We start from the raw sequence: 23,289 nt of genomic DNA, 5'->3' as shown, positions 1-23,289 counted from the left end.
TAAGAACACCTGGAACTCACCTTATAACTAAGACTTTTATCACAATTATATATGTGCAATATTTTGTGTTTTTATGTGTACTATTATCTTTGTATTATGTTTCTTACTATGTCCATTTTTTGTTTTTCTTATGTTATTGTATCATCATGTGTTATTGTTATTTGTGTTATTGCTAGGTGTGCAAATGTTGATTTGTTTATTGCCACTGCCTGAAGACGTTGTCGCAAACATTTAGTAACAACTGGTTTAATACAATCACCCATGGTGAGAAACCATAAGGCATGCGAAAAAAAAGGAAGAAGATAGAATAACGCTTTAACGTGAAATTTCGCATTGGCTTGGAAATTCAATTTTCTATAAGTGGTGCAACCTGAAATAATGGGATTTATTTTTGTTCGTAATCACTATTGTCCCTTATTACAATCGTTACCTTTATCAGCTCAAGTGATAATTAGGTCTTTATCCTTTTTTAACTACGTATTTTAGTATTTTAAAGTAATTTTTGTTTTCATTTTCAATTTTTTTTATTATTAAAAGTGTTAAGCTGTTTTATAATTTCGGCCCTAAGTTTTTGCAGAGCTTCAACTTTAACGAAAGTAAAACAGTTCAAAATAGGGATGATACCTTTTTATTGACAGTGAAATATAAAATTATTTAACTGGATATTTCGAACACATATACAGTGTTCATCATCATCAACTGCTGATGATGAACACTGTATATGTGTTCGAAATATCCAGTTAAATAATTTTATATTTCACTGTCAATAAAAAGGTATCATCCCTATTTTGAACTGTTTTACTTTCGTCATGGAAAGGCAGTGTGGTCTTCGAAGTTATCTAAGCTTCAACTTTATCAAGAAAAGCCATAATAGACAAGAGCTAAGAGCTCATATGGCACTTGTGACAAGGCGAGAAGAGCTAAGAGCCAAGAGATCATATGGTATGAGCTCTAGCAAAATTCTATGAATCAATAGATTGATTTAAAAAGGAAAATAAGAGGCTTAATGCCGGTCAGGATTTAAAATAAGAGCTCCGAGTCACGATGCCCTTAATATCTAATTTTTACTAATTTTTCCTCTCCCTTTAGCCCTTTTCAGAATTAACCTCCCCCCCCAACGCCCCCAAATAGAGCAGATTCGTTCCATTTATGTCAATCATATATCTAGGACGTCTGCTTATTTTCCCCACCAAGCTTCATCCCAATCCCTCCACTCTAAGTGTTTTCCAAGATATTTGGTCCCCCCAATGTCACCAGATCTGGTCAAGATTTAAAATAAGAGTTCTGAGACATGACATCCTTCTAAATTTCAAATTTTCTTTAAGATCTGATCACCCATTTGCAAGTTAAAAATACCTCATTTATTTAATTTTTCTAATTTAACCATCCCCCCACTCCCCCCCCCCAGACCAACAGACCAACAGAATTTGTGATTGCTATATGTCACTTGGTTGATACCAAGTGCCATAAAAACCAATGATCTATGCTGATGACCTGAAGCTCATTGGACCAGCCTTGTCCTGTGAAGATCATACCCTTCTGTAAAATAATCTTGGGCTGATCAATCAATGGACTGAGGCTTGGCTTCTTAAATGTAAAGTTGTCAAGTGCCATGTCATTCATCTTGGCAAAATGAACCCTTGTTGATCTTATTGTCTCTCAGGTCACCCACTCTCCACTATGAATACTGAGCAAGATCTTGGAATCATGATCTGGAATCATCTTGGAATCAATATCAAGATCTTGGAATCAATGAATTGAAATTCAGTACTTAAGCTAAGAAGTCTGCTGCTTGTGCTAATTCAACCATGGGGCTGATTAAGTGTACTCTTTCCAATTGTTTCCCTGAAGTCATCAGTCTTCTGTAAAAGGGACTTGTGTGCCCTAGGCTAGAAGTTGGAATGTACCTAGCCTCCCCTTATTTTAAAAAAACACATAAAAGTGTTGGAAGATGTGTAGAGACATACCAGCAAAGTGATATCAAGTATCCAGGAACTTTCCTACCCAGCAAGACTAGCAAAGCTGAAACAACCAACTCCTGTAAACAGGAGAAATAGAGTTGATGCAATTTTAACCTTTAAGTTAATGAGGGATAAGCATTATTTTCCATTGTTGGTCCCACCTTCAGAACTAGAGATCATCAGTTGAAACTTGTTAAACCCAGCAAGACTAGCAAAGCTGAAACTAGCAACTTCTGTATACAGGAGAAATAGAGTTGATACAATTTTAACCTTTAAGTTAATGAGGGATAATATACTTAAAACATTACTTTCCATTGTTGGTCCTAACACAAGAACTAGAGATCATCAGTTGAAACTTGTTAAGTAGCCTACCCTAGCTGGAGTCCATACTTAAGTCTTTTCTTCAAGAATAATAAATGTTAGGAACAAACTATCTGGAAAAACTGCTACCACTGAATCTGTGGACATCTTTAAATGAAGATTGGATGCTGAGTGGCCAGAGTGTGAAACTCAACTGATATACTATGAATCAACACAGTGCACCTGTCACTAAAGAATCCTGAGTTCAACTCAAATCGTCAACTCTGGAGCTCCTCAAGGAGTAATACCCTTAGATTGCTCCAAGCTGCAATTTAAGGTAAAAGACTCTTACCTGTTAGAAGAAACAATCTGACATGAGAAAACACAACAAAACAGGAAGTATGGTACATTTTTGCAATTTTGCTATTAACTAGCCTCACCAATTTTCTTGATAATAAGGGTCTAATTGCAGTACAGTTGTATAAATATTAATGTAGACCACATTAAGAAGTGAAACCCTTGTTTTTTGTGTTACTTTACATTAAGAACAAAGATGGAAGAAATTTTCTGCTTGTAATTAAAGAACTAAACTGAAACTTAAAACAAGCAACAGTTCCAAAGTTACTGAATATTTTTTTCCTCCAAATTATTGGGTGGAGCGGGGAACTGCCCACCCCTCAATGAAACCACTGCTGCTAGCAAAACTTGTTAAAACAGGTTTACCTATAGATTGAATTGAAAACCAATTAATGCATGGACAATATGTAACATAGGCTATATATTGGTAGGGTTAAAATTAAATTTAAAAACAAGTGATTATTATGGTATATTGTAATATATGGACCAGCAGCCCCCCTCCCCCCTTTCAGAACTCAAAACCAAATCTCTCATTCGTTCACTTTAGAAGGTTTTAAAAAAAGAATCTCTTATACATCTAAAGATTCTAAAGTGTAAATTCATCATCTCATAGGATTTGTGCTTTTTGACACAAGGTTTTATAGCAAGCAAAAAATGATCCTTTTTACAAATCTTACAGCAAACAAAAAATGATACTTTTTAGACTACCAAAATTGGATTCAAACTTTTGATTAAAGCCAATTAGAAACCAGATTTCTATTTCTGGTCTGGTCAACAAACTAGAGGTGAAAACCCTCGTTGTAATAAATCTTTTGCAAGGAGGTTAGGCCATATGTTGTATAATCAAAAGAAGAGTTGTATTGCAACATTTCTGAGGTCAGTCTACCCAGTGCTTAATTTAGAAATCCGGGTTGATTCTGGATATATAAGGTGAACCAAAAGTTAGGAGTGTATTCAGTCCTAATGCAATCTTTATTCTGTACTCAGTCTTTGATGCGCATATACTGATATCTCTCATTGAAGTCATTTTACCTGACGTTGTATATGAAGTAAGAAAATAAAATTATTGTCAATAATTGTGTTTGTCTTTGAGTCAAGGTACCAGGTACAGTTCCTATTGTCTACTGGATCGTTCCCAAGGGAATCTGCCCATCTCGGCAGACCTAAACATCATGATAATGATTTCATCTCCATGGTTATAGAGACTTGTCAAAGAACCATCCTAATCTATATCCCTTAACTATAAAGCTCCAATGCCACAATCCAACTTAACTTTATAAGAACCCCCCCCCCCCCCCGTAACTTAACTTTATAAGAAACCCCCCCGTAACAGTGGCGCGGTCGTCAATAAAGACATTAAAGGAACTGTATATACCTGGCAACATGACTGCCTGCTACCCTAGACAAATATGATTATTTACAGATTATTTTTTGATTTTTAAGTGTATTTAATTTTACATTATTTAAGTGCAGTATAATTTTATTTCTACTTATGTGTTTTTTTGTGTGTACCCCATCTAAAAATAATTAGAATCTTCAATAGTTAAAATGAAATACCAATAAATTTTAAATAAAAACTAAATTGTTATATACCGAATAGCTTCAATAATTCTTTAAATAAAAACTGAACTAAAATAACAAATATGGCTCAGGAGCAAGATGAATTATTAAAAGCGCAAAAAATTATTGCAACTTCGGTAGAAATTGCCAAATCATTACCTGAGTATGAAGGGGATACGGATGTGGATCAATTCAACATCCATTTAGGACAATTTGTGGAAATGACAAAAATTGACTTAATAAGTATTAAAAAACATGCTACTCTTAAGACTAAAAGGACAGGCTTTGACATTTTTAAAACAAATTGAAAATACCGTAGGAACTGAAACCACCTCGACAATTAACTCAATAGAATTATTGCAACAGGCTTTTCAAAAGAGATTCATCGATACTAGTTCATTGAACAAACTAAAACATGGGTTAGTAACATTCGAACAGACCCAAAACGTAAGAGAATATTTAAATAAAATTAGAATCGCAACAGAAGCGCGATACGGTCCAGGTGAAGGGGAATTGTATGAAAAAAATAATACTAAACGCATTTAAACAGGGACTCAACCCAAAACTATATCGTCTCTTAATTTCCAAAAATATCGACGACTTAGAACTGGCAGTTCAGGAGATAGAGAGAGCCGTGGAAATCGATTCCATAGTCCTGCAGCATCAAAAACTATCAATAAATGCGGTAGAAAGTAAAACAGCTATAAAATCAAGAGATCCCTCTCCGCGATTTTTCTCCAGAGAATCATCGCCGAAACCGCTTCGAAATCAAATTCGAACCACCATACTCCAAGACAAGTAAGCTTTGCCCCCAATGATCAAATGAGGGCACAAGCCAATAATGAACCACAAAGGTGCTACGCCTGTAACCGGTTAGGTCATATTGCAAGAAATTGTTTTACAAACAATAATTATCGCCCAAATTTTAGGGGATCGAGCAACCATTTGTCCAGGGGGACAAACTATACTGGGTACGCCCCTAGAGGCAATCGAGGGAATACCTTTTTAACAAGAGGTAATTACCCAACCCAAAATTTCCAACGCAGTACGAATCAGTATCGCGGAGGGTATCGCGGAAGGACAAACCAACCTAACAATGGTTGGAATAGAAACACAGGAGGTAACTTTATCAGCCGACGGAACCCATATAACAACTCAACTTCAATTAATGATCAAGAAAACCAAAGTAGAACTAATGAAAACTCTACACCCGAAATCTGGGAACCCCAGGGAAACGACTCAAGCCTCCAAGTTCATAGGACCAAAATTTGGTGGCAAAATAATTTATAGGTCCCCACCAGTGATTATACCATTTTTGAGTGCAAATAATAATAATATGTTACCAGTATTTGAAAATTTTAAACCAGGAAATATTTATTTCTCAGCCCTTATAGATTCAGGGGCAACCGTAAATGTGATAAATACATCCGTATTTAACAAATTACCAAATTATATTAAACGACGAATGAGCAATATCTGTCCCAATTTATCAAGCGTGACCGGACATGACCTGGATGTAAAAGGCACTGTGTACCTAGCCTTGCGCAAAGATAACAGAAATTTCTATACTCGATTTATAGTTTGTAAGAATTTTCCATACGAGGCGATAATAGGCGCAAATTTTTTAAAAGCCAATAAAATATTATTAGATGTAGCAAATTCAAAGTTTATCTATCCGACAAGAACCAAATCAGAAATAAATAACATACAAGCAAACAAGGTAAAGGAAAACATAGGCAACTTAAAGGAATATAGAAAGAAACAGATTCAAGAAATTTCCTTTTCATGGAGAAAACTGGCAAATATCGAAACTCCCAGGAAAAAACCGGTGAATAATATTCTAAATTTAATACAAAAAAATAATGACGAAAAATTTTATGGATTCGTAGTGCGAAAAACTAAAATTCCCCCTAAATCAATGCAGAGAGTCCAAATATCACAAATGTTAGAACCAGTTAATGATAAAAATGAAATTTGGGTAGCATCGCCGTCGGAGGATATCCCAAAATATATAAACTGTGAAGAACAGATTATAAATTACGAAAAGGGTGAAGGTTATATTTGGGTAACGAACACCCACGAAAATGACCTGATTACCCTAAGCAAAGGAACATGCTTAGTAAAAATACAAATAGTATCGGAATCCGATATTAATAATTGGAAAAATTCGGGAAAAAACTTAGTGAATAATATCAATATACAAATTAACAAAAAATACCCCCTGACAAGACATCAATTTCTAGAGAAATTCGAACTAAGTCACATAACCGACATTTCATTGAAACAAAAATTATGCGACTTATTATGGGAATATAGAGATGTCTTTCCGACATCTGAAGACGACATAGGACTTATCCCATTTTATGAACATACAATACAAACTACAGGGCCGCCAGTTGCAAAACAACCATACCGAATTCCTTATAAACATAAAGAATGGCTAATAAACAAAATACATGAACTCGAAAAAAATCAAATCATAAAACCGAGAATAAGCCCATACTCTGCCCCCTTTATTTTAGTCCCGAAAAAAAATAATGATCTTAGACTTGTTGTAGATTATAGAGCCCTAAATAAACAGGTAGTTAGTGACAAATTTCCCCTACCCAGAATAGACGAAATTCTAGATTCCATATCAAATAAAAATAAAATATTTACTTCCCTAGATTTAACACAAGGCTATCATCAAGTAAAAATAGCAGAGGCTGATATTTTTAAAACAGCTTTTTCAACATCAGAATGTGGTTCATATGAATACTTAAGAGTACCGTTTGGACTAAAAACCAGTTCAAGTGCATTGTGTAGACCCCTCCTTCATTTACTAAGAGGCCTAAATAACATAATTCATTTTGTTGATGACGTCATAGCTATGGACAAAGACACGGAAGACCACTTAGTAACCCTAGCAAAAGTATTTGAGAAATTCAGAGAAGGAAATTTAAAATGTAGACCAGAAAAAGTAAATCTTTTTCAAACCAAACTAAAATTTTTAGGAGTAGTTGTAACACAAGGACAGATTTCCCCAGACCCTGAAAAGATAAAATCTGTTAAAAATATAAAACCCCCTCAAACAATTAAACAATTACGAGGAATCTTAGGATTAATGGGTTATTTTCGAAAATTTATAAGAAATTACGCACAAGTAGCAAAACCTCTCACGGACCTCACTAGAGGGAACCCCCAAAAAATTACGTGGTCTAAAATAGCTCAAAATTCATTAGATCATTTAAAAAAGGCTTTAACTTCAGAACCTATTTTATCGTTACCCGACTTTCAAACAGGACAATTCGTTGTTACAACGGATGCCTCAACCAAGGGGATTAGGGCGATTCTCTCCCAAATAATAAACGGGGAAGAAAAAGTTATAGCATATGCTTCGCGTACCCTTACACCCGGAGAAAGTAATTATTCTGCTACACAGCTTGAATTATTATCGATTATCCACCATTTAGACAAGTTCAGACACTATTTGGTAGGCAGAAAATTTAAACTGCGTTCGGACCACAAAAGCTTGCAATAATTGCAAACTTTCAAAAAGCCAACGGGAATATTCGCGAGATGGATTTTGAAAAGCCAGGATTTAGATTATGAGTTTGAACATCTTAAGGGAAAACAAAACGCCCCATGCGACTATCTTAGTAGATTTCCAGATAATGCCCCCTTAGAAGATGAAAATGAAGAAATTAACACGATAAGAGGAAAATATACTCCAAAAAAAAAAATTAAAAATTCAGACCAATAATTTGGTAGAAGAAGAACACAAAGACAGCCCACTATCTTTAAATAATATAAAAATATATCAAAAGAAAGACAATATTTGTGCTGCTCTAATAGAATATTTCTTATATGATAAAGAGCTACCCGATGAAATGAAATCTTTTAAAAAAGAAATTGATAATTATTATTACGATTTAGATGAACAAATACTATGTAAAATAATAACCGATAGCGATAAAAGAAATCAAACTTCCATTGTACCAGTTTTACCCCAAATTTTGGAAAAACCCGCTTTTGAATTTTTTTATTCTGAAGTGGGAGGTCATCTGGGAATAGATAAGACTTTCCATAGATTAAAACAATATTTTTTCGTTACTTCAGCCTTAACGATGTTAAAGAATTATGTTAATAATTGTGAAACGCATTATAAGAAAAAATCCTCAAGCCTACCCTAATCCAACGATAGGAAGAACGCCCACGGCCCGATTCCCATTTGATATAGTTTTTTTTTTATTTTATATGTTACTAGCGGATGATTACCCACGTCTAATGAAGGACACACCTGTGTACTGTCGGTAATCGATCACTTTTCCGGTTTCACATTTGCTAAACCTTTAAAAAATCAAAGCGCGTACGCGACATCGAAAGCCCTTGCTAAAATATTCCTTAATTTCGGTATTCCTAATACAGTATTAAGCGATAATGGCCCTAATTTCGTGTCAAAAGTAACCAAAGATTAAATGTCTTTTCTTCAAATAAGTAAATTGGTATCGACCCCCTATCACCCCCAGGCCAATGGGAAAATCGAGAACAGACACAAACTATTCTCTAATATTTTAAGCATTTATACGAAAGAAAATCGCAGGGATTGGCACGAAACCTTACCTTATTTAACAACGGCAAAAAGCTTTCTAATAGATACACTGGCCTTACAGAATAATTAAAAGATATGATAATAATGTTACATTTAAACTATTAAAACCAAAAACGGGAAAAACCTATAAAAGGCATGTTAGTCGTATAAAAAGGGCAAAATTCACAGAAACATGGACCCCCCAACCTTCGACATCAAATACCTCGGAGGACGAAAATGAACCACTTCGCTCTAGACTAAGTGAACTTAAACCTTTTAATTTTAAACAAGGATATTTTGAGAATAGTAGTGACGAGGAAAAATTTAATGAATTTCTAACAATGACAAATATGGTTACCCCCCAAAAACGTACCCCCGTTACGCGGAGACGGAGGAAAAGTAATTCATCTTCAAGTGAGGAGTCAGAAGCATTGGACTATACGATTTCTCCAAAATCACAATTTTTTCCAGATAAAATTTCAACCCCTTTTCCTCCAAAACGTTTCCCCAACAATTTGGTAAACCCTGTTTCACCGATAGACAGACCTTTATCGTTACACAATGAATTAAATAAGGTTATACAGACTCCTGGGGACATAGTCACAAAGGGACAAACAGCCCCAAGGACGAACGTTACGAGAAGCCATGGATCTTATTAATTACCCAATTAAGACTAGACAAAGTACATTTTATACTAATCCAGTTACTGATGAACAACAGTATCACGATATAACCGTCTCAAAAGCAAAACCAATGGACTGGGTATCTTGGAAGGAAACCTTAATGCAAACAATTCCCCGCCCCCCGAAAGATATGGCTTTTAAGCAATGGAGGCACCCCAAGAAAACATTTGAATCCTCCCAAAGCTCCCAAGAATCCTTCAATTCTCCAGAGCCAAGAAATCAACAAGACGAATCAATTAGTAAACCCTCTACTTCGCGAGGAGAAGGAATTTACGAGAGTCAAGCAGGATCAGTACCTAAATCTCAAACTTCTTCTTCAAAAGAACCAGGCAATACATCCACAAGTACTAGTTCCTCAGACACGGACAGTGAATCAGACGCAGATAAGTTCAAGGAATCGGGAGAAATAAGACCACCCAGTGCAGCGGCCCAGGCAAAAAAAGCACAACTGAAGGGTCAAAAATTTCTGAAGAAACAGTGTAAAAAATTTGACTTAATATCACTAGCAAAACCAAACAAGAAAACTGAGCCTAAATAAGAACAGATAACAACAAGATCCGGCCGGGTTGTCAAAAAACCAGATAAATTAGATTTTTAATAAAAAAATCTATCAGCCTTGGGTAAAATAAAAAAAAAAAATAAAATAATCATTTTTTTTGCTAATTGTTAATTGATTTCGCTAAGAAACCATCCCGTAATAAAAAGTCCCTAAGGAAAATACTTTTCAGGAAGTCTGCCTAATCAAAAATTGAAAAATTGGCCTGCTTCATCAAAAAGCGCTCAATATTGCGAGTAGGTCCCAAACTATTTTATTTAAACAAGAATAAAAAAAAGTTGCTGCTATTTTGTTAACATAGTCTACCGCAATAATAATTCCTTAACGCAAAAGCTTATTAACACAACTATAACTAACACTTGCCCTACAGGAATCGCTGTCCCCTTATCTAACGTAAAAATTAAAATATTGCAAACCATAAAGGCTTATAGAGATAACCATCAAATAATAGTCAATTAAAACTCATTAGTAGCCTTAACAAAAAAATTATTACAAATAGTCAAGTGACAACAAGCGTCCTCGTTAATTGTGGTCAAAGCCAAATTCGTACCAATTTACTTTGCAATATTTTTAATTATCATTCCCATACTCCTTTCGGGCATATTCTTGGTTCGTCTTCCTACTATTAAATAAAGTTAGTGGCTTCGAATAAATTAACTTGTAGCTAAAAAACGACATTAATATAGCTGTAACTTGCGATATCTAACAGGCATTTATATTTGGCATCAAATCTACTTTATCCTCCCTGCGGTATTAAGATCGCGCTTAAATATTTTTTTTAAATATCATTTTCTTACATATTTTCTCCATAACTATGGCCAAGGGAATTATAGACACAAAATTTATTTCAATTATTCACGCTAAGGAAAATATAATCTATATTTTAGATTAAATTATAATCTAGTTTTAAACAATAAATGAAAACATTGTGTCAAAATTAGTAAAAGGGAAAGATATTTTAATATATGTAAAATAATAAATTGCATAAGTCCGCTATGTTTTCATAAACAACTGATTTTCAAAAGAGTTTGTATTACTCCAACTCCCCAGAAGTCTGAAGAAGTATTTAATGTAGACACAAAAATACAATAATAAAACCCTCTAACGAACTCTAAATAACAACGAAGCGTCATGAAAGGAATATTTATATCTGATAATAAGTAATTCTATATAACTCTTAACTTTGTTGTCTTTTCAACAAAGTGGATAAGCAAATTTGTCAAAAAAAGCCTTTCGTTCTGTGTGATGTGAGCATATCAATACTTCAAGTTATCTAGTAATTTTTTGAAAACGTAAGTTACCAAAAAAACTGGCTTTTAAGACAACTTTCGTTCCAGGCTGAAAAATTATACAGCCTAACGAATAAAATAATTTGGTTTCATAATTTATAAATTTACCTAAGAAAAAATGTCAAACTAATTTTCTTTACATTATTCTTAACAAAAGCCTAAGTGATGATCCATAACTTGGCCTATTATTTAGCAATCTATTAATGATCTGAGTAGGTATTTTTTGTTTAGTATTAATAGCGACCTCTAAACCTCATAAGCTAGACTATTGGCTTAAAATGAATAATCAATATTTTAATTAATAATGTTCATTTACATTTATGATTTGATATACTTAAATAACCTATATTTTAAAAACTTCTACTGAACCTTATCTGTTTAGGCTACATAAAGGGTCCCAGATTAAATCTTACTGCATTGACCGTCCAGTTAAAGCTTTGGATATGCCTACAAACGCGTCAACTGGGGAGTAAAAGAGGGACGACTTGCTCCCATACACTCCCTTTGAAAAATACCTTCTTTAATATTTTCACTGACCCCCTCCCCAATGTTTTAAAAGAGTTGTCCCACCTGTATGGCTGTTCGTCATCTTGACGGGGAGGAAGGCGTAGACCCGTGATAACAAATAACAGATTAATGCATTAGTCTTCAATAGCTAACAGTCTTGGAAGGTACTTGAATAGTAAGAAATGCGATAAAAATCTCATCAGAATGAAGACCGAAAATTGATTAATACTTATTATAGGAGTAAAATAAAAATATTAACAAAAAACTCAAAAAAAAAACACTTATCTTAAACCTAGGCCCGATTATTTTTTTTGCGATTCGAATCAGAAGTCTCCAGATAAAGAGCAAGGTCTCAATTTTATGGAACAATATAATTAAAAAGGACGCAAGTCTGTCAAAGACAATAATTAAACAAACTTCCTTTCGTATTACATTGAAAATGATTCATCTGAAAAATAACAACGAAGTTGAACCCAATATCTAAGCAAGCTTGGCAAAAGCACAAAGCAATGTAAGCAAAAATTATAAATATGATCAAAGTTAATCCTTTTTAACTTTAGCTATATTTCACGTGCATAATCTTAAGCAAATAAATAAACCATAGTTCCTGCATACCCTAAAAAAAAAGATAAATAAATAAATTTAACGATTCTTGCGATAAACAGTAAAATAAAATATTCCTAATTATTTCAGAATCCAAAAAGACCTATAAATATGAGCAAAATAGCCACTTTTAGAACAAGGTGGAGTGTCATGACGTAAATAAATAAAACCTTCCACAAACCCCCCCCCCACGAGATAATTCAACTTACCTTAAAGAACTAAATTCTACTTTATGGCGAGATAATAAAGGGTAAAATTAAAAAACAAAAATTTAAATTAGAATAAGGATAAAAACTTACGCTAAGTCATACCTAAGATTTCTTTAGATTCATCTAAAGAATCTAACATTCATATCTAAGACTTGTATCTGATAATTAAACGTGACCATACAAAATATTTATATATACAGTCAAGGATTAAAATCCAGTTTTCTTATATAAGTCATTGCCAACGAGAGGAAAAAAAAAACGGAAGACCAGTCACATCCATACTTGTCTAGAACATGGCATCAGCGCAATTAACAAAAAAAACGGAATAATGTTCAACAGACTAGGTAATTGCGTTAGGAAGGTGTTTCTACTTAATGGAAAAACGCGTTTTCTTTCTTTGTTCAATCAAATTGAAAATAACACACTTGCCTATTTCCTGACTAACCTAAAATTTTGTATAGGGGAAAACTTAATGAGAATAAGTATTTTATGCGCCGTTCACAAAAGCGCCACAATCCGATGCGCTGTGTTCCGTAAAAGACAAGCTTAAGGGAAAAATACTTAATGCGCCACTACGCGCTGCGCTATGTGCCGCATAAGACTAAAATTAAATGCGCTGCAAAAAATAAGATTTTTTAATAAATTTGTGTTTACACTACACCAAACTACACTATGCGCTGAAAAACTGTGCACACAGTAATAAAGTAATTTAATTTCCTTTTAACCTAAACAAATTAATATCATATGTTTCCCAATAATCTTTGACGGAGTAGATATAACCTAAATGAAACAAAAATGCTATTATTTTAAACTATAGGCTATAATGAACAACATGCTTAATATACATCTATGTATGCTTATTGGTATATATATAATTTTTCTTCGCCTACAAAATTTTAGAAGCCAGAATAGTTTATATAACTCTTTGTCTAAAACTCGGTTTGGAAAGTGTAATTTATAACAAACATTTTTTTTTAAAGCAAAAGGAAAAAAGGGGAAAGTTGTAAAAAAAAATTGAAATTTTTTCTAATAATTTAACTCTTCTTAAAAGATTATGATACAATCACTTCTCAATTATGAGACAATGTAAGACCATACATATAAAGAAACTAATAACCTACGACTTATCATTTAAACTAGGCTAACATTCGACCGAATTTAAATTAGTGGTTAAAATTTTTTTATTTTTACCAATTAGGCTACTTAATTTTGAGCTGGAAGGATTTAAAAATACAAAAGAACGCTAACTTATCGGAGGTAACATTATACCTCAATATGACACCCTCAGCCAATAGTGCTAATTATTTCCCAAAGTGCATACCAAGAAAGCTGTGGTCTTTGAGATAAAGTTACTAGGCCTTATAATCTTATTGTGTAATAACAAACCCTCGTTTAAAGCTTTAGACTATATTAAGCCATCTGTAATTGGATTTAAACTAAATTCAAATTTAAACCATAAATCAAAAATTTTGGTAACAAAAAAGGGCAATAAATTTCTACTCCATAAGAAATTAGTAACTTCTCTCAAAAAGAGAAATCTTCATTAATTTACGAAATTATGGCTTTTTACAGTACCTAGAAAGACAGTAGGAACTCTATCATGCTATAACAATACAGAAAAGATTGACCCCAGTTATCGAACTGAAATACTATTACAGGACGTTGGAACAATAACAATAAAACAAGGTTGCCGACTCGTGACAAAGGAAACAACTGTACAAACACCTTTGATCACAACTAGCACAAATGTTATGAGCCCAAAAATAATAAATTTCCAAGAAACAAATTTGTCTTATACAATACCGAACATGAACAACGAAGAATCAAAAATGTCAATATGGCCCAAGATAGAAACAATTAAGGGTACTATGCAGTTAGCAAAAATAAAAGAGGCATTAGACCTACAAATACCGTTGTTCACGACAGAAGACCAAAGATTAAAGTACGTGGAAAGTCAATATGGACTATTCTCACCAAATTCGTGGTACAATATAATAATCACCATATTTATGGTATTTCTTATATCTCTAACAATAAGAGCGCTACTCACAGTAAACTATGGAAAGCTCTTGAGACGAAAAAAGATAAAAAACGATGCAATTGATGCTCAAGAAATGCATCAATTGAACCCTACAGCTCCTGATAATATTTAAGCCATTATAAAGGGAGGATATAACAGTACTGGAAAATCGAGGTCTTTTTCCCGTATATTCATATATCCTGTCCCTACTTTAATAAATATTGTTGGTGTATTACAGCTAAAAGGCTAAGATACAATTTAATTGTATTTCTTTTTGGCGGAATTACATCAAAAATATAAATATTTGGCAGAAAATGTTTATGTAAAATCTAGACCTCTGACAAGTATAAGTCACTTGTTCCTTTTTAATATAAACAAGAGAATGGAGGTTGTCTCTTGTAATTTTCGATATTGTGTTCCTAAACTGAATATTCCTAATACATGGCAATAAAAAGGCTATGACGCTATAAAAAGACGTTACTTTTCTACAAAGTGTTGCGTTGGGAGTATAAAGAATTAGAAATATACAAAAAAAACTCCAAATTAATCATGTGCTTAATGAACGCTTTTAAACAGTGTTACTTCTTTAATCATATAATCATGTACTTATCATATACTCAATCATCCTTGAAACAAGTGCAATTAAATATCACAATAATCAATGTTAATTACAAAATTCTATACCATCGCTTTAATAATTATATACTATTATTGCTATTCTGTTTAATAACCCTATGATTCTGCCTGGAAATTTTTTATTGCAGAATTTGGCATACTCTTGACATTGGCCGACGATACGTCATGGTCAAAAACTGGAAAACACCTATCATGATTCATCAACCGCCGAAGAATGCCCGAAAACACCTGATTCAACCAGAAAGCCATCACCCACATGACTGGTGCCAAATGGCGCCATCTACCGTACTACAATCATTTTCATCTTTCTGAATGAACACCGTAGACTAGAGAAGACATAACATCCAGCCAGCAGGTACAACCACAACACACCCACGAAGACACCATAGATGATAACCTAATTCAACATGGAGACCCAATATCAGCAACATCAGACCTAGATGAAGATTTAGAACAGAACATTCTAATTCCTAATCCTATAAACTTTGGAATCAACCACAAAGTAAGGTTTTAAATACTACCTCAGTTGAATGAATTAAAGACAATAAGAATAACGCTTAAAATGCAGAAGAGAGCGGGAACGGAACGAAAGGACCGTAGTACCGGCGGTACTTTTGTACTTAAACTGCTCGGGATAGGTGTTCCAAGTCCTGCACTTCCCATTTTGTAAAAGCGTAATAACAAAACAGACTTAATTGCTAAATTTTCAAGCAACAAAAAAACTTAAGGGTGATAAATTAAAGAACAACATTATATTAGTTCAATCAGTAAATAGGGCAAGGACACAAGAATTGTGATTGGTGTGTAATATTCCAAAATACTAAGTGATGAACTATTAAAAAGTGCCAAATAGTGAATAATTTAAATTAAATAAAAGTGCCAGTGTAATTTTTTTATATAATGTTGTATATTTTACACAGAATACCTGGGATCAATTGAAAGCTAAATAAATATAAAAAAATTCAAATAAAAGACAAACAGTTGGAATCAGGTATTCATGTATAAACCTTATTCATGTCAAGTGATGTATTAATGTAATTCAAGTGCAAGGTGTAGGTTCAATACAAGGTGTAGGAATATATGCGTTTTCTTTCAATAATCATTTTTTTGAGGTGAGAGAATTAAAATAAAAATATTTTGACAATAAGAAACTTTAAAATTTAAGGACAGGGAATGTCCTGATTGACGAGGGCGTCCATCTACAGCGGGATAGGGGATATGTAACATATGGACCAGCAGCCCCCCTCCCCCCTTTCAGAACAAAACCAAATCTCTCATTCGTTCACTTTAGAAGGTTTTAAAAAAAGAATCTCTTATACATCTAAAGATTTTAAAGTTTAAATTCATCATCTCATAGGATTTGTGCTTTTTGACACAAGTTTTATAGCAAGCAAAAAATGATACTTTTTACAAATCTTACAGCAAGCAAAAAATGATACTTTTTAGACTACCAAAATCGGATTCAAACTTTTGATTAAAGCCAATTAGAAACGAGATTTCTATTTCTGGTCTGGTCAACAAACTAGAGGTGAAAACCCTCGTTGTAATAAATCTTTTGCAAGGAGGTTAGGCCATATGTTGTATAATCAAAAGAAGAGTTGTATTGCAACATTTCTGAGGTCAGTCTACCCAGTGCTTAATTTAGAAATCTGGGTTGATTCTGGATATATAAGGTGAACCAAAAGTTAGGAGTGTATTCAGTCCTAATGCAATCTTTATTCTGTACTCAGTCTTTGATGCGCATATATTGATATCTGACATTGAAGTCATTTTACCTGACGTTGTATATGAAGTAAGAAAATAAAATTATTGTCAATAATTGTGTTTGTCTTTGAGTCAAGGTACCAGGTACAGTTCCTATTGTCTACTGGATCGTTCCCAAGGGAATCTGCCCATCTTGGCAGACCTAAACATGATGATAATGATTTCATCGCCATGGTTATAGAGACTTGTCAATAGAACCCTCCTAATCTATATCCCTCAACTATAAAGCTCCCATGCCACAATCCAACTTAACTTTATAAGAAACCCCTCCCCCGTAACTTAACTTTATAAGACCCCCCCCCCCGTAACAACATTTGGAAATACCAAAAACACATCAGTGGTATGTTCACTTTATTCATAAGTCAGAAATGTAGATTACTCTGTAGTTACCAAATTTTTATATCCAGCATAGGCCTAATAGTGACAAATCAATGTTTGTGGATTATTTAACTTTATAGATGTTGAGCAAATTTAGGTGTTGAAGAGATGCCACATTAACTTTGATGAAAACAGCACAATTTTAAATTCTTAAAACATTTCATCAAAAATGAATCCTTTACAGTGCAATCGCCCCAAAAAGAAGAATAAAATGCATGAAATTACCAAATTAATTTAAATTTTTTTATCCACCTTAAGCATCACAAATCAATGCTCTTAGATTAGGCCTCTATAACTTTAATAAAATGGATTTATAATCAAACAGTAAGTTTGGAACTAATTATTTTAACATTTTTTGGTACTAAAATACTATGTGATAAGTTTTTTTGTCTGCTTACAACATACAAAAAAGAAATGCAGTAAACAAATAATCATTTTCAAAAGTCCAAAAATGACTAGGAATTGAAGTTGTAGTAAAATTCTAGTTTAGTGACTTAGTGCTATCTTGGAAAGGTGTTAGGATAGGAAAATGAAACTTTCAGGGATGGGTCTACAGGCTAAACTATGTCTCAGAATTTTTTTTTTAAGTAGCCTACCTACTTCCATTCCCACTCCCTCTAGAGGGTCCTGACCTTTAAAAATATGTGTTATAAAAGTGAAACCTTTGCAAAATAGAATTCTAGTTTAGTGACTCTTGGCTATCTTGGAAAGGGGTTAGGTTAGGAAAATGAAACTTTTGGGGATGGGTCTACAGGCTAAAGTATATCCCAGGAAGGTATTTCAAAGTATCCACCTCTACTCTTTCTCCCTCTTGAGGGCCTTGAAATTTGCCTACATGACAGGTCTATATGTATTAAAATTTTGACAAAACAACATTTTACCTAAATTTTCAGTTACCAGTTGCTTTTTCTCTACCTTTAGTTCTGGAAATACAATTACTGTTATTTCAGTAGAATTCTGAGACACATTAATGTTTTTTTTCTTCAAAAATTAGGAAATGTATTTGAATATCTTAAAAACCTTATAGATTGGGATTGAGCAAAGTCATGAAGCTGAAAACAATTTTGTTGAACTTCTTTTAAGCAGAAGATCTATTTTGCAAGGTTTCACTTTTATAACACACATATTTTTAAATGTCATCAAAGGTCAGGATTCTCTAGAGGGAAAGGAAGTGGAGGTAGGTACTTCAAAATACCTTCCCAGGAAATTCTTTAGCCTGTAGACCCATCCCCAAAAGTTCCATTTTCCTAACCTAACCCCTTTCCAAGATAGCCAAAAGTCACTAAACTAGAATTGTACCAAATTTTCACCTAAAGCAACTTTAGTATTCAAAAATAATGCTAACATTTTTGCAGTTCATATAGTTGACTTATCAATAAGGTGAACATACCACTTGATGTCTTTTTGTATTTTCTTTACACATACAATAATCACTTCTACAGCAAATTCAAATTTAAGCACTTTTTGAGCTCTTAAAAATGACAAGTTTTCAATTTAAGTATGAGTTATTGCTTGTTTTTGACAATATAATACTATATTTTCTTAGTGCAATCTTTTATGCATTGTTTTCGAAAAAAAAAATGCTACATTTTCTCAGTGCTAAAATTGGTAAAATTCTAGTTAATTGACTTCTTGTTATCTCAGGAACAGTTTAGGTTAGGAAAATGAAACTTTCAGGGATGAATCTGCAGACTAAAGTATGTCCTGGGAAGGTATTTTGAAGCAACTACCTCAAATTTTACTCAAGCAACAGGAATTGCATTTTCAATACTAAAGGCAGAGAAAAAGCAATTAGTAACTGAAAATTAAGGTAAAATGTTTTTTTGTCAAAATTTCAATAGGTAGAGACCTGTCAAATAGGCAAATTTCAGGGCCCTCTAGAGGAAGAAGGAGTGGAGACGGGTACTTGAAAATACCTTCCCAGGACATACTTTAGCTTGTAGACCCGTCCCTGAAAGTTTCATTTTCCTAACCTAAACCCTTTCTGAGATAGCAAGAAGCCAATTAACTAGAATTTTACCCAATGGATTTTTAATGGAGATATCAAATAAAGGAAATAGGCATATAGACAAATCCAATTAGCCTATGCCCAAATTGAAACATAATAGGGTAGGGCTGCAGCATTTTTTGCTTGGTAGCCTGGTTTTCCTTCAGAAGAGGTCAGCAGCTAAAATCTTGTTGAAGGATTAAAGATTATGTACTTACAATTCTTTCTCATTAATTGTGGAAAGACACAGCCCAGAGGGCTGGCTGCCTCGCTGCCTCTGCTCCTAATTTGTCTCCAGAAATTTGAGTGTAACAATGATAAGGCCTTTTTTCGCGTCAACCAGCTGGTTTAACCAATGACAGCTTTGGTTTAACCAGCTTGTATGTTTAACGCAAAAACGGAAAAAATTACATATGGTTGAGCTCAAACAAAACTGGTTCGCGAAAACACTTTTTACGTGTCGGTTTGGGCAAAAAATTTCAAACATAAAACATCCGTATAGTGTTAAGAGTGTCATTCTATTATAATTAAATGATTTAGCACTGGCTTAATTTCCTCCGGATTTGACATATTTCACATTAGTTTGAGGTCAGAGAGAATTGAAAAATGATCTAGCATACTCTCTGGTATATTTGAAGAGATAGGAAGGGTCAGAATTAGTGGAATCTTGGGTTAAATTGTTCAGGTAATATATTGGAAAATGTTGTATTCATACTGTAAAAGCAAAATTATCTATAAAAAAGTCCTAAATGATAAGACTTTAGCTTTGTTGAGCTACCCTAAACAGAGGATAAAATTCTAGTTTGACTTCTTTTTGTTTTGATTTGGAATTCTACTAGCCTACCAGGCTATAGATTAAATTTCCAGTCAAATTCCAGTTTAGCTACTTTTTGCTATCTTTGATTGGGGTTATGCTAGGTGAATGAAACTTTCAGTGATTAATCCATAGCTAAAAACATACTCTGAGAAGCTATTGCTAAGCTTATGTGATAACCCTCTTCTGTTTTTAAATCTTGGAATTTTGAGTATTGGACTGGTCTGTAACTATTAAAATTTTGGTAAAGTAACATCTTACCTTAATTTTCAGCTAGCAGTTTCTGTTTCTCTGGTTTTAGCTCTGAAAATGCAATTCTTGTTATTTGAGTAGAATTTTAAGCCATATCAGTGTTTTGTATTTAAATATAGCTAAATGTATATCCTGAAAGTTTCCTCATTTTCCTAACCTAAACCTTTTTCAAGATAATACAAATTTATATAAAATAGAATTTTACCAAACAGAAGTTTAACCTAATAATTTGTAATAACATATTGTTCAGGCTAGCCTTTGCAATCCCTACAAATTTTGGCTCTTCACAATAAAGCACTATTACAGGCTTAGCCTAACAAAAGAAAGTAGCAAACTGCTTAATCTTAATAAAAAAAAATCCAAAGGACTTTATATTTCTTCAATACAAAATGTATATTAATTTTTGTTTTCAGTAGAATACTAGTTAAGTATAAACCAGCAAATGTTTAAGAATTTTTTGAGGGGGGACAGCTGCCTAAAATTAACAAAATATTTCTGATAAGCACAAAAATGTAACAAATTAAGCTAAACTAGGCAAATAGTTTTTTTCTCACTGAACAGTTACCATAACACATAATGTGTTGTAAGATTTTTGCAGTACTTGTGCATTATAGCCACCACATTCAAGTTCTATTGAGAAGATTAGTTTGGCTAATGTTAATGACATAAAATAAAATATGATGAATATATAAAACTTTATCAACAAAATTATGAAAACTACAACAAAGAATCCTGGAATTTGTAAATCAGCATCATATCTAAATATACTGTATCTTACATTGTGATAGATTGTTTTAACGCCCTACTGTACAGGGGTAAATATTTAAATTATGTATCATAGGCAATTATCTGAAGAGTAATCTATTAAAAGTCTCCTGAGCTAACTAGGGAAGTTTTTTCTTTCTTTTTTACTTGCTTTAGCCTGTATCCAGTTCCTGATTGCCATATAAATTCCATATTCATAGTTAAATAACATAAGCCTTTGTATATAGACTATACCTTGTTGCTAATTTTTCTGGGCATAGAATGTTTGATTTGGTAAAGCCCTAGAGAAGGACCTGAAGAGAAAGAAACATAATAAAAAAAAAAAATTCATGCTTCATAATTTTTAGAATAATAGCTGGTAACACATTTTATATTCAACCTTGCTCTACTTTACCCCTCAATCCTCCCAATATAAAAATGTATTGCTGAAATTTCCTATTTTCCATTTGTTTTGTCAATCTGTCTCTCTAACTTCATCCCATGTAGCTGTAAATTAAACAAATGTGACAAACAATAAGTAGAAAAACAGGTCACAGGATGTTAAATGCATTGAAAATATGAAATTTGAGCCATATTTCTGCACATTGGGAGGGGGATTCAGATAAAGCATAGCCTAACTTAATGATTTTCTCTTGCTATGTAGGGTAATTGGAAAGTCACTTGTATATCATGCTGTCCTTTTCAGTTTTAGTTGGATAGAAAAAATCCAAAGAAAGTCCCCTTTGAAAAGATAGGAGCCACAAAGTGAGATTGTATTTGTCAAAGCTTGGAGGTTTGTCCCTTCTGTCTGTTTAAACAAAACAGAATCTTAATTGAAGCTTTGTTCATTTCTATCTTAAGGGTGCAACAATTATGATATAAGGTACTTTTCTTTATTCAATTGTCTTCTTTGTTGTCTAAAAGACTTTTTTTTAATCTAGATGTTTCAAAAATTGCTCATTTTTACCAGAAGTTCATTTGACCTACTTTGAAATCCCTGGTCTTAAAATTACATTTGACTTTGTTAAAGCTAGGAGACATAGACCTTGTGTTTGTTTAAAGAAAGTGAATAAACATTAGTAATTTGTATTGCACTAAAGCCCTAGGGCCATCACAATTCCAAACAAAAAAGAAACTTCACTTTAGTATATTCAATATTGTCTAACATAACAGAAACAAAGAAAAAAAAATTACCAAATTTTACTTCTGCACTCTACTGTCAACATGAGACATTGTCCAAAATTTTAAATCTTGCAAAACATTCATCCCTCATCACATTCACCAGCGATCTCTCATCAAGCCTACACTTCATTTCTCATCTCAATCAATCCTACAAATGCATCAAATAACCCACTCTCTCATTAGTGCTTCCATAGATATGGTCAAAGTAAGAGCCATCTTGCTTTCATTTTATTATATCTAGAGGTTTTCTGTAGCTAAGTCAGTACTTAAATATTTCATACACCTTTGTAAACAACCTTAAGATGGTAAAATAGGTTGGATTATCCAAATTTTTAGTTGCCACAATATATTTCAATCATTATTGTAATATAAAGGGCAGCCAATAGTAAAGGACCTGAATAAATATTTTAAGGTAATTAAAAAGGTTTATTACTCAAAAACTTGATAAAACTAAAAGGGACTTTTTAATGATTGATTACTTTAAAATATCTACATTATACACAACAATAAACCTTTGCTATAAAGGGAAAGTCAGTAAGGCCCAAAAACTATTCAATACTAATTGTGGTTTGAGACAGTTTGCTGAATGTCTAAATGATTTTAGATAGTAATGAAGATAAAATGTGGTCAAACTCAACACCAATATGCAAGTAAGTAAGTATGGCAGCACTGACACATCAAGGTCTAAACTGGCAGTGCTAATTTCCACTTTGTGACCCTTTGGCCAAGAATTGCAATTAAGGGCTGGGGGCCAGAAATCTTGTGCTTTTGTACACCCTCCCTGCTTACCTTTTGCATATTTCTCCATTTGCCTATTTAGAGCTGGTTTAGATCTGTCTAACATCACTGGCCCCCATTTAAAACAAATAAACAGGCAATACTAGGAATCAAACCTGTACCCCATGGACAAAGGATTT

The 23,289-nt window shown here is 33.3% G+C and overlaps 1 long non-coding RNA gene across 1 annotated transcript in view; it reads right to left on the bottom strand.

Annotated features, from left to right (window-relative positions):
* The window catches only part of LOC136040615 (uncharacterized), a 38,068-nt gene extending 18,323 nt beyond the window's left edge, over window positions 1-19,745 (bottom strand). Inside the window, exon 1 of the long non-coding RNA XR_010620837.1 lies at window positions 19,599-19,745. This is a non-coding gene — a long non-coding RNA (uncharacterized LOC136040615). The remainder of the gene's footprint in view (window positions 1-19,598) is intronic.
* Between the last annotated feature and the right edge of the window lie 3,544 nt (window positions 19,746-23,289).

This window comes from Artemia franciscana, chromosome 2 (assembly GCF_032884065.1).
Source record: "Artemia franciscana chromosome 2, ASM3288406v1, whole genome shotgun sequence".
In the NCBI taxonomy this organism is placed as follows: Eukaryota; Metazoa; Arthropoda; class Branchiopoda; order Anostraca; family Artemiidae; genus Artemia; species Artemia franciscana.
Note: the sequence above shows the minus strand (reverse complement) of the source record. Positions and strands in the feature narration are given on the sequence as shown.